Source organism: Chinchilla lanigera, unplaced genomic scaffold, assembly GCF_000276665.1.
Source record: "Chinchilla lanigera isolate Chin_1 unplaced genomic scaffold, ChiLan1.0 scaffold00045, whole genome shotgun sequence".
NCBI lineage: Eukaryota > Metazoa > Chordata > Mammalia > Rodentia > Chinchillidae > Chinchilla > Chinchilla lanigera.
This window is the reverse complement of record NW_004955446.1, coordinates 7695940-7706771: the sequence shown is the minus strand read 5'-3', so window position 1 is coordinate 7706771 and position 10832 is coordinate 7695940. Positions and strand designations below refer to the sequence as shown.

The 10832-nt window shown below is 40.0% G+C and overlaps 1 pseudogene; it reads right to left on the bottom strand.

Annotated features, from left to right (window-relative positions):
• Window positions 1-10468: 10468 nt before the first annotated feature.
• The window catches only part of LOC102012481, a 55389-nt pseudogene continuing 55025 nt past the window's right edge, over window positions 10469-10832 (bottom strand).

Below are 10832 nucleotides of genomic sequence, written 5' to 3'. Positions count from 1 at the left end.
AACCAAGATGAAATCCCTGATTGCAGAGTACATTAACTCCACTCCTTTTACTTTCTACCTTCACTTCCACTCTGATTCCTGTTAAGTAAGTCTTTTAGACAGGTAAAGTTTCTTGTTTTTCATTATACCTTCAGAATACTTGGAATAGGAGTCAATTGTTTGGAGACTTTGAGGATTTTGCATTTTTTCCTCAAGTTACCTTTAAGAGTATAAAAATTATTTCTACTACTGAATCCCTTAAAAATAAATGGATTACCTCTGTTTTATTAATTTAAGGAAGCATATGCCTAATGTTATCTCACTTTCATTCTACTCCAGGAAAAGTATAGTTTTAGAAAAATGTATTCTTTATGGGATATTATGGGAACACAGAAACTCTGACTTTTACGTACCCAGTTCACACCTTTTCCCTATACTAATCCCAAAAATACGTAAGACTTTCAAAAAATGGTGTATAAGAGGTGAACACTGAATTTTAAATGTGAACACTCAGGATAAGAAAACAGCAAAGTTACTAAAATACAAACTGCAGACTACCTAATAATGGCTACCTGTGAGATACGCATAGTTAAATTTCTATCACCTTTCATTTTTCCTTGTAACTGTTCAAACAATGTATGTAGATTGCATATCACCTTATTAATAAAACACTTCTACACTACTGCCCTTTCATTATAACCCAATTGATATTTATTTGAAAATTTTTCATACTCATTATGTATCTGATAACACTCAAGGATCATTTTTAACTTTTTAAGTGTGATAGTGTTATTGTTGTATTGTTTTAAATCCTTAATTTTTGGTTCATTTGTTTTATTGAAAGGTTTACAGATAAAACAAGATTGACCATGAATCTGGGTGATGGATATGTACAGTTCATTATAGCATTCTAATTTTATAAATATTTGGAAATATCCATAATATGAGTTTTTTAAAGACCAAATAAAATTTAAATGCTGAACATGTTTACGGTATAGGTTTTCTAAAAGCATACTAAATATTGGTTCTTGTTCTTCATCCAAATTGTCTCTCAATTTTTTTCCCCAAGATAAAGCAATTCTCCAAAATGTTTGCAAATTGTTATTTCTGGTTGGTAGGATTATGAGTGACAAGCTTTCTTTTTGTTACAAGTTTCTGTGTATTTTTTGTTTGTTATTTTCTATAACAAATTTTCTACATTTCTGATATCACTATGTATTCTTATTGTCAGAAAATCATCCATTGAGGACATAGAAGTGATTTTTAGTCAAGCACAGAAAATCCATTATGTCATAACTCTTTTATTCCTATTTACTATGAAAAAGGTTTTTAAAAATGTGAATACAAAAACCATAAGTAGTATGATTATTTTGTCCACAAAACTACCTGTGGATTACAGTGGGGTGCAGAAAGAAGTGCAACTGTCTTTGGGGAAAGCCTTGAGAGAGAAAATCATTCTGGAATGATTAAAAGGCTGGTAAGATTCGGGTCTCACTTGACAAGCAGCCCTAGGGACTCATGCAACTGAGTGCTCATAATGGGACCTGTAAGAGCAGACGGTCCCGAGGAGCCAGGCGTTTCTGGAAATGTGACACACGATATCTTACTCTACTTTCATTTTAAGCTTGGCTCATTTTAATCTTCACATCTGGCTACCAATACAGCTATATTTTTGTTTTCTCTTATTTTTCTTGAAGATGGGTAGAGAGGCAAAAAAAAGAGGAAAATTTTCTCTCCATTCTTAAATAGGAGGAAACAGTCAATGTGTTTCTGATTATCTGCCCCAACCTCATCCTGCCTTCCTTTTCACCACATCATTTTATTTTGAGCAAGACTTGCTGCCTCTTCTTCATGGGAGCCCTCAGTGAGAGGGTCCTAAAGTCCTCTGTTCACAAACACACCTCAAGGTTCATAAATATCACAAACTTTAAGATCCCTGGGGTAAGCAACCATGCCTGCATTTATTTATTTAACAACTACTGGCACCTATTCTGCACAAAATACCCTTTTGACACTAGGTATACTGCAAGATCCCTGTTCTCATGGAGTTTACATTCATATGCAAGATACATACTCAGCAAAGTATATCAAAATTGAGAGGAAATTAAATTTTATTGATATATATATATGTATGATTTCATGTTTCTTAAATCATTAGCTTTTAAACTTTGAGAGTATGGTGCTATGAGATTACGTGAATACCTAAGCCTGATGTTTTGGGGAGTTTATGAATATTCTCAAGGCCACCCACAGACTAATCTCATATTAATAAGCGACTCTTTACAGTGCTAGAGTTGTTAGTGTACATCACTGAGAGACGTTAGAACTTACTCACCTAGCCTTGGAGACTGTGAAGCAATTCCTTCAAAAAGTCCTCCTCTGTTAATAATCATAAGTGAGTTCTCACATCATTAACATCTGTAAAGTGAGTTATCAATAACTAACACTGGGTCAGGCATGGTGGTGCTGCACATAATCCCGCTACTCAGGGGGTGAAGGCAGGAGGATCACAAGTTCCAGGTCAGCCTAAGTATCTCACTTTGACTCTCTGGCAAAATAAAATTTTAAAAGAGTTGAGGATACTGTATAGGTCTCTAGGAGAGTGGTTGCCTACCATGCATAAGGCCCCGAGTCCAATCCCTAGTACTACTAAAAGAAAAAAGTTAATATTAATTTGAAGACTATTTGAACTTTCTTTATGATGTCTTTATTCTTTATTAGGTCTACTTAATAAATTTCTTTTACCATGTTCTTTAAGGGAAAACCAAAAAATCGTTACAGTTGTGGTTACTTTTTCAATCTGACCTCCAAGCTAACAGTTAAAATTCAGCGTTCCATTCATTACAACTATGTTACCTAGATTCCCATCCTCCCATGCTTGCATCTTAATACACTTGTTGTAAGCATGTCAAGTCTTTTTTGGAAAAAAGAATGTAAACTATACATGATAATATGCAAATTTTAGTCTTATTTCATAAGCATATGAACTATTTTTATACCAACACTTTTTTTAAAGATGAGAAAATTTACTTTAAAACACATATCATTAAGTAGGATGTACAGGCAGAATGTCCGTATTCTAGACCCAGGTCTGTCACACATCACACAGGTGACTTTGAGAAAAATCACTTAAATTTCTTGGAACCTGTCCTATATGAGTTCTGATCTCACAAACTGAATTCAGAGCACACACACAGTAAGAACTGAGCAACACACATTTGCCTGATATAAAGGAGATGGCTAGCACCCCACCAGTGCTCTGGCTCCTGAAGAAATGAGGAAAAACCAAAGGCTGGGGACTGACAGATGATTTTAAGGGGTACAGCACAGCACGGAGACCTAACTCTCCATTAATCTCACCTCTGCCTGACCTCACAAATGGTATGTCTGTGAAATAGGCAAGCAGTCCCCCAAAAAAGATTGAAATTGGCACCACAAAAAGAAAACAGGGAAAGGAAGAAGAGTTAGATGAAGACAGCCTAAAGCTTGGGCTGGACAACGTAGTCCTCTTTGCTAAAATGATGTATTTTCCTCTTTGACACTTTCAGTCATGGTTCAGGAAAATATTTGATAACGTCAGTGTCAGGACTAAGTATAGCACTGCCCAGCCTTAGCTTCAGCTTTCCTGCCTGTGACCTGGAGGAAGCATAGTCCTTGCCCCATCCACATGTCAGAGTAAAGTCTTAGTAGTCACTGCTGTTCCCTGGAGACAAGGAGGAAGTAGGACAATTCTGCAGCTTCAAAAATGCAGCCAAAGTCATGCATAGAGTTAATGACCATACATTAGAAAAGCACCTGGGTCTCTTCATTAGAACTTATTTCTAGTCCCTCAATGCTAACTAAGCTGTGGCGCTAGCCAAATGACTCGGCCTTGTTGGTTCTCTGTGTTCGTACCTATAAAGGAGGTTGACCTAGCTGGGTGTATGGCACATGCATGCAATCCCAGCGCTCTCGGAGGCTGAGGCAGGAGGATTGCAAACTCCAGATCAGCTTGGGCAATTTAATGCCTTATCAAGACCCCATATTTAAATAAAAAGAAAACAAATCAAACAAAACCTGCTAGCAATGTAGCTCATTGTGGAGGCCCCGAGTTCAATCCCCAGTACCACATACATACAAAAAGAAGTTGGCCTAAGTGACCTCTAAGTTCCTTTCTAAATTCCCTCACAGATCAAAACACTCTAACATTTCTTTAAAAAATGATCTACAAGTTTATGTGCCAGCAAAGGCTCCACTTGTTAGACCCTTGGATAGGACAACTCTAAGACATGACTCACTGAGACTTAACCCCACATTTCCTTATTAAATGGCAACAATATCATGTTCCTCACAGGGTTTTTATGAAGATTAAATGAGATAAGGCTTATACAGAATTTAGCACAGTACCTAGTATGTATCCAATGCTCAATAAATGCTGTTATTATAAAATGTACTTTTCCTTTTCCCATCTTATAAGTTTGATCATCTCTCATCAAACAATTGATGTGTTAGAAAAAAATGACCATACTTCCATAATCACTATTTGGAACTAGTATACGTGTGCCTTGCCCAAGTTAACTCATCAGCTTCGTTACCAGCACAAACTTTTTTTATCAAGTTTGATAAACTCTGAATAATGGTATAGAATGTATTTCTTTATTTCAATTTTTATGTAAGCCAGTTAAGGCAGGCAGGAACCAGCTCTAACTTCTACATATTGGTTCACAATGTGAAAATAAGTTTAAACATTACATAGAAGCTGGAAGTCCAATTTAAAGGAAGAAGTATGAGTTCATTGTGTACCATTATCATGGTTTATTGAGCAAAGAAAAGAAAATCTATATGGGCACTGGCAATATTTTTCTTTCTCAGTTTTTATTACTGAAAGCACAATCGTTCTGACTACTTACTACAATATAGCATAAACAACTGCAGTCAGACTAATAGCACCAATTTTAACTGGTTCTGATTAATCAAAAAAGATTGATAGTGAAATAACAAAAAGTTAAGTATCTACTATAGACACTTTACTTTCAAAGGTACAAATATGTTTTAATTTCCTCATTTTTAAAAGTATATACAAGACTTCCCTCAAGAAAGTGCTGTTCACCAATATTTTTGGGGTATAATTTATATCCAAACTTTATTTTCTACAATTTCCAGTTTTAGTTTTCTAAGTTGATCAAAAACATAAAAGCAAAACAATAAAACAAATTCTTAAGGTGAGCTCAGGATATCATCTTTCCACTGTTTATGATTTTCTTTCAGATCTTTTATAGTCTCCTTGGCACTTCTTTTCAGTGGCTTATTTTTATGGAAATTTTCCAAAGAATTCCACTTCCTTTTTACACAATACTCTGTACTTGTTCACCCAGGTTTCATAAGTTTACACTTGTTTAAATTATCTATTGCAACAATACATGTAATTTGCATCAATAGGTTTGCAACAACTACAACATACCGTGGTTGGGCCAATTACCCAGCAAACTGCAGCAGGGAGCAGCATGTAGAAACCAGTGTTCCCCATGCCTGGCACAACTCGTCCACTCCATGGGGAAACGCAGAGTGCAGTCATGTTAGGCCGCCTTGTTAGAATTAACGGCATTATAGTATTATTAGGATGAACTACATGCAAACTGACAACATTCAAGTGCTTTTTTATACATACAGAAATGGAAATTGAACATGTTCAAACATATATATCTTTTTTTTTTTCTTGGAATAGTGGTCCTCACAACTTAATTTTAAAAATTCCATTCCACATTGGCTCAGAGACTCACAAGGGAGACTTGAGACAAGCCACCCTTAAGTAACAAGCACCTTTTACCCTTGTTCTATGCTTACTATGTCATTTCATTCTAAAAAACAAACAATTTGATATTAGGATGAACTCCAGAAATTTGGGACAGAGAGGAGAAGGGAATGTATTTGGGTTGAGGACTACTAAGCCAAGTTATTTTTCTAGATCTCACATTCTTACCACTGACCCTAAAAAGTCTTAAGTTGAGTTTACTTTTATGATTCCTTTATGCCCTCACAAAACTATTGTATAAATCACAGTCCCAGCACTCTCTCAACACACAGAGCTGCTATACAGAGTTGGAAAAGCCTGAGCTTCATAATTCCCCTGGGTATAACCACGGCTACATGGTTCCTGCAGGGTATTCTGAGCACCCTTCCTGCTTCTTCATCTTTCTATACCCCCGTACATGATAAAGATGACTTCAGATGATTCATAACAGAATGCACGTAAAGTGCTCCACTACAACTATTTACTGATGCCTCAAATATGTCCAAAATTTCTACCTCTTAGTTGTCAATAAGAAGATTAAATTTAAATGCAAATTTGTTAGCTCAGCAGCACAGCGCCTGCCTGGCAAGCGCAAGGTTGTGAGTTCGATTTCCGGTACCAGAAAACAAACAAAAACAAAAAACAAACAAACAACAACAACAACAACAAAAATAAATGCAAATTTGACACCTTATGAGCACAGAGGCACAGAGGATACTTGAGTGATAGATCTTCTATGCTAATATTTGATAGATATTCTATTCCAAAAGTCTTAGAATTTGGAATTAGCTGGAAGCTAAGCATAAACAGGATAGCTAAGGTTAACAATGAAGACAGCTGTCCTTTCCCATTCAGATAAGGAAATGAGACGAGACTGTATGGAAGGAGAGGTTTCATAAAGGTTAACTGGCAGACACCTGAGGGGTGCATTTAAAAATCTTAACAGGTCCCACCCTATAGGTCTCCAATGGCTCCCATTAACTTTGGATACAAACCAAACTTTTGAGTAGGTCAAGCAGGCCCTTCCATGCCTACGCAACCTCATGTCACTCCTTCCTCTGTAGTTTTGCTGGGGTATTTCCAATTCTCTGATCTGCACCTGCAGTCTCCCTGCCTGGATCTGACTTCCCATCCCTCACCTCATTCTTCAGTGCTCACCTCCCCATTCTCCTTCTTCCAGCTCAGCAGGGCGACCCTCTCTGCCTACCTCTGCTCGCCTCCCCACACCCTGCCCGTCTGTGTATGGCACAGCTCTGTCATTGCTTGCCTCCCTGTGGCCCACACAGATGTGCACTGGCTTTAGTATCCTGCCAGCGCTTTGTCTGACACAGAGCTGACACTCAAGTGCCCGTTGAATATGCAACTTTTGAAATTCCTCAATGTTGTCTAAGTTTGGCTCTGTGCCTCATGAGATTAAAAAACTATGTTGCTAGTGGTTATGGCCTGAGTGCTTCTCCAGGCTGACTGACTGAACTTTAACCTAGAAAACATAAAAATTATATGGGAAACATCATTTCTCAGTTTGACATGCTTCCATATTTATACCAACTCCAAAACTATTGATAAATAACATCCTTCCGCCTACTAAAACTAATGTTTGCAGTTTGCAAACGCAGAGGCACATCATGGAGCATAAACAATCAAATCAGAAAAAGCCCCACATCTGCAAACTAACTAGAAATTATCTGAGGATAGGACTTTTTTTATAGGTGCATTCCACTGAGTTGTACCTTCCCTAGTATAGAGTGAATTTGATCCCTCTAAAAAGAAAGTCCTAACCCCAGTACCCCAGTACCTCCTAACCCCAGTGCTTCAGAATGTAACGTTATTTGGAAACCGGGCCATAGGAGACACAATTAGTTAAGGTGAGGTTGCACTGGAGTAGGGTGGGTCCCCAATCCAGGATGACTTGTGTCTTATAAAAAGGTCATATAAAGGTACATGCAGGGTGCTATATGAAGACAGAATTGGAACAAATGGCCTCTGAGAAAGAATGTGGAGAATGGCATAGGACAGATTCCTGCTCAGAGCTCTTGGAAGAAATCAGCAACACTGACACTCTAGACTCCTAGGCTTCAGAGCTGTGAGACAATACATTTCTGTTGTTTTCAGCCACCTATTTTGTGGTACACTGTTACAGTAGCTAGGAAACAGAGAGAAATACTGTTCATGTTGAATTAAACTATTGTTACTTCTTAGAGAACACTGGCACCATATATCTGTTTTAGCTTTTTGTTTTTGTTTTACGTTTATTTCAGGAATCTGACAATCTGTATTAAAAATCATAAAATAGACCACCGTTGTTGACAAAACAATTCCGCTCTGGGCCACTCTCTGCTATGGTTCATGTGTGAACTGCTCCCTAAGGGCTTTATTCCCAATGCAGCAGGTTTGGAGATGGAGCCTAGAGAAGTGACTGGATCATGAGGGTATAACCTCATCAACAGATTAATCCATTGATGAATTCCTAGGACTAGGGGCTATTAAAAAGCAGGGTATAGCTGATGAAGTAGGTCCCTAGGGATAGTCCCTCTGAAGGGTATACTTGTCCCTACCCCTTCTCTCTTTGACTCTTTCACCCCTTCTTCCCGTCATGAGGTGAGCAGCTTTTCTCTGCTATACCCTTCTGCAATGATGTTTCTGCCTTGCCAAAGGCCTAAAAGCAATGGACTGGTCAACCACGGACTGAAACCTCTGAAAATGTGAGTCAAAATAAATCTTTCCTCCTTGAGTTGTTTATCTCAGGTATTTTCTCAAAGAGCAGAAAGGTGACTAACACTATCTTACGGAATCAATCCTTATTTACAAAATGATACATCTACAAAGCTTATAATCTAGATTGTTTATAATTTGTTGCTAGATTACCTGCCCAGCAGTGGTGTGTTAAGTAAAGCACACTGTAATTACCGGACTATAAAGCAAACAATGAGTGTTCAAAATTATTAAAGATCAAAAGTGCTTCCTATGTGTTATATGGAAAATACAGAATACGAAAGTTGTGTATGAAATATGATGGGAAAAAATGCATCAAAAAAGAGACAGGCAAAGACAGCAGAGCAAAATAGTCACTGGACTGGAGTGAGGCTGAGTGAATTGGAATCCTCTTCTCATCTCCCTTGACTGACCATTTAAGTTCTGCCTTCCACTTTTCTTTACTTCTCACCCCAGGCCTCCCTGTGAATAACCAATTCTTCCTAGGCGATGCCTCTCAAACTTCAATCAGGCCCACAATACTTTACACAGGCTTTGTGAAAAGATTTCTATTTGGCCTGACTCAAACCGCATCCAATGATCACATCTATTGTGGAACAAAACAGCTAACTATATCCAGCATTATCTTATTCATTTAGGATGTAGTGTCCTAAGTTGTTGATGATATTTATGTGGAAAGCAACCTCAAAAGAAGATAACCCATAGTAGAAACTGGTATAACATAAGTGATAAAAGAGGTGAGCAAGAGGGAATCTGCTGAAAAGAGGAGTGGCAATGCCTCTCAAGTGGAATTCAGGCCCACAACCCCTTACACAGGTTTTGTGAAATGATTCCTATTTGGCCTGACCACAGCTTCATCCTACTATCATATCTCAGAAGGAGATGAGACTGATGAAGGCTGGATGAGACCACACAGTAGTTGGAAAAAAGATTTTATGTTCAGGAGGGGGTAACCTGAGACACAAACACGGAGTTCTGTACCTTAGAGACCAGGATAACAGTGAGATCCGGCACAGGAATAATCTTCTACAGGAGCTTTGGGGAGAAAGCAGGCCAAGTACAAGTGGAGGATCATAACATGCACTGAGATGTTACATTAACACTAAAAGTCATGAGAAGCACTGCATCTTAAGCTGGAGAAGTATAGGCGAGAGAGGAAGCAAAATCCCGTGAAACCTATGTTTAAAAAGAAGACAGAGCTAGGGATGGTGCTGAGGAAATAAGTCCATGTTTAGTATGCACACCTCCTTGTGCTGGGTTCGCAGAGACACTGGCCTAGTGGACAGGCACTCAACAAGGAAAAGGGGACCAAAGGCCGAGGGCCTGGTCTGTGATGCCTGACACAGCATAGCACTTCAGGAAAGCAAGGGCCAAGACAGGACCTACAGGTGAGGGGTTTAGCACAGAAAACAACAGCTTCTGCCCCAAGAGCCAGATCCCAGAGCTGAAATCCCTACTGGTATTTAGGTGTGGGCCCTCTGTGCCTCAGTTTCCTTGTTGGTAAAATGAGAGTAATATCACCTACCTCACCGGACTGTGGAAGATTTGCATCATTAACACAAACACTTAGATCAGTGCCTACCTAGCACACAAGCACTTGACAAATGCCTGCCATGGCACACGGATGCAATTTATTTAGTTCTCCGTGGCCTTGGGGAGATAACTTCCTCAGGAGCAGAAACTACAAATTAAGGCAATTAATAAGCAAATTGCAGTAAGAAGGGAGTAACATTAATATCAATGACTTTTAGGGCACTTAAGCAATAAAGGCAAGGAGTGGTGAAGAAGGGATAGGGCTACCTGAAAAAGCTTCCTGAGAGGCTGCCTCAGCAAGAGCGGGTAAAACCCGTGGGGAGAACCCTGGCTGCTAACACTGCTTCCCCACGCCCTGGGACCTGTTTGCCCAAACTCACAGGGAGCCCGGGGGTGGGGAGGGGCTCAGATCTTTCCTGTCCCCAGTTCTCTGGGGAGCTCAAATGAGCTGCCTCTGCGTCTGGAAGTTTCAGTCTACGCCGGCTGATGGGGAGGGAAAGGCCCAGGCACAGGGAAAGACACCTTGGAGATGCGATGAAAGGCTTCCTCTTCCATCTCCTGAACGACCTGTTCCACAGCTCTGGGCGCTTCCTCCCTCCCTGGCCAGCGGCAGCCGCCGGACCAGATGCTGCTCTGGGAGCCAAAGCGATAGCGCCCCGTTCCGAGAGCAGCGCCCCAGTTCACCCGACCGCGAGAACACGAAAGCACGGGGGGCAGCGGAAAGAAAGGGGCTCGCGGCGCGCGGGGTGGCCCTCGCGGCCGACGCCGAGCCCCAGGGTGACCTGGCGGCCAAGGTCGCGCGTCCTCCCCTCTCCCGCCCCTCCGCAGCGCGCGGGCC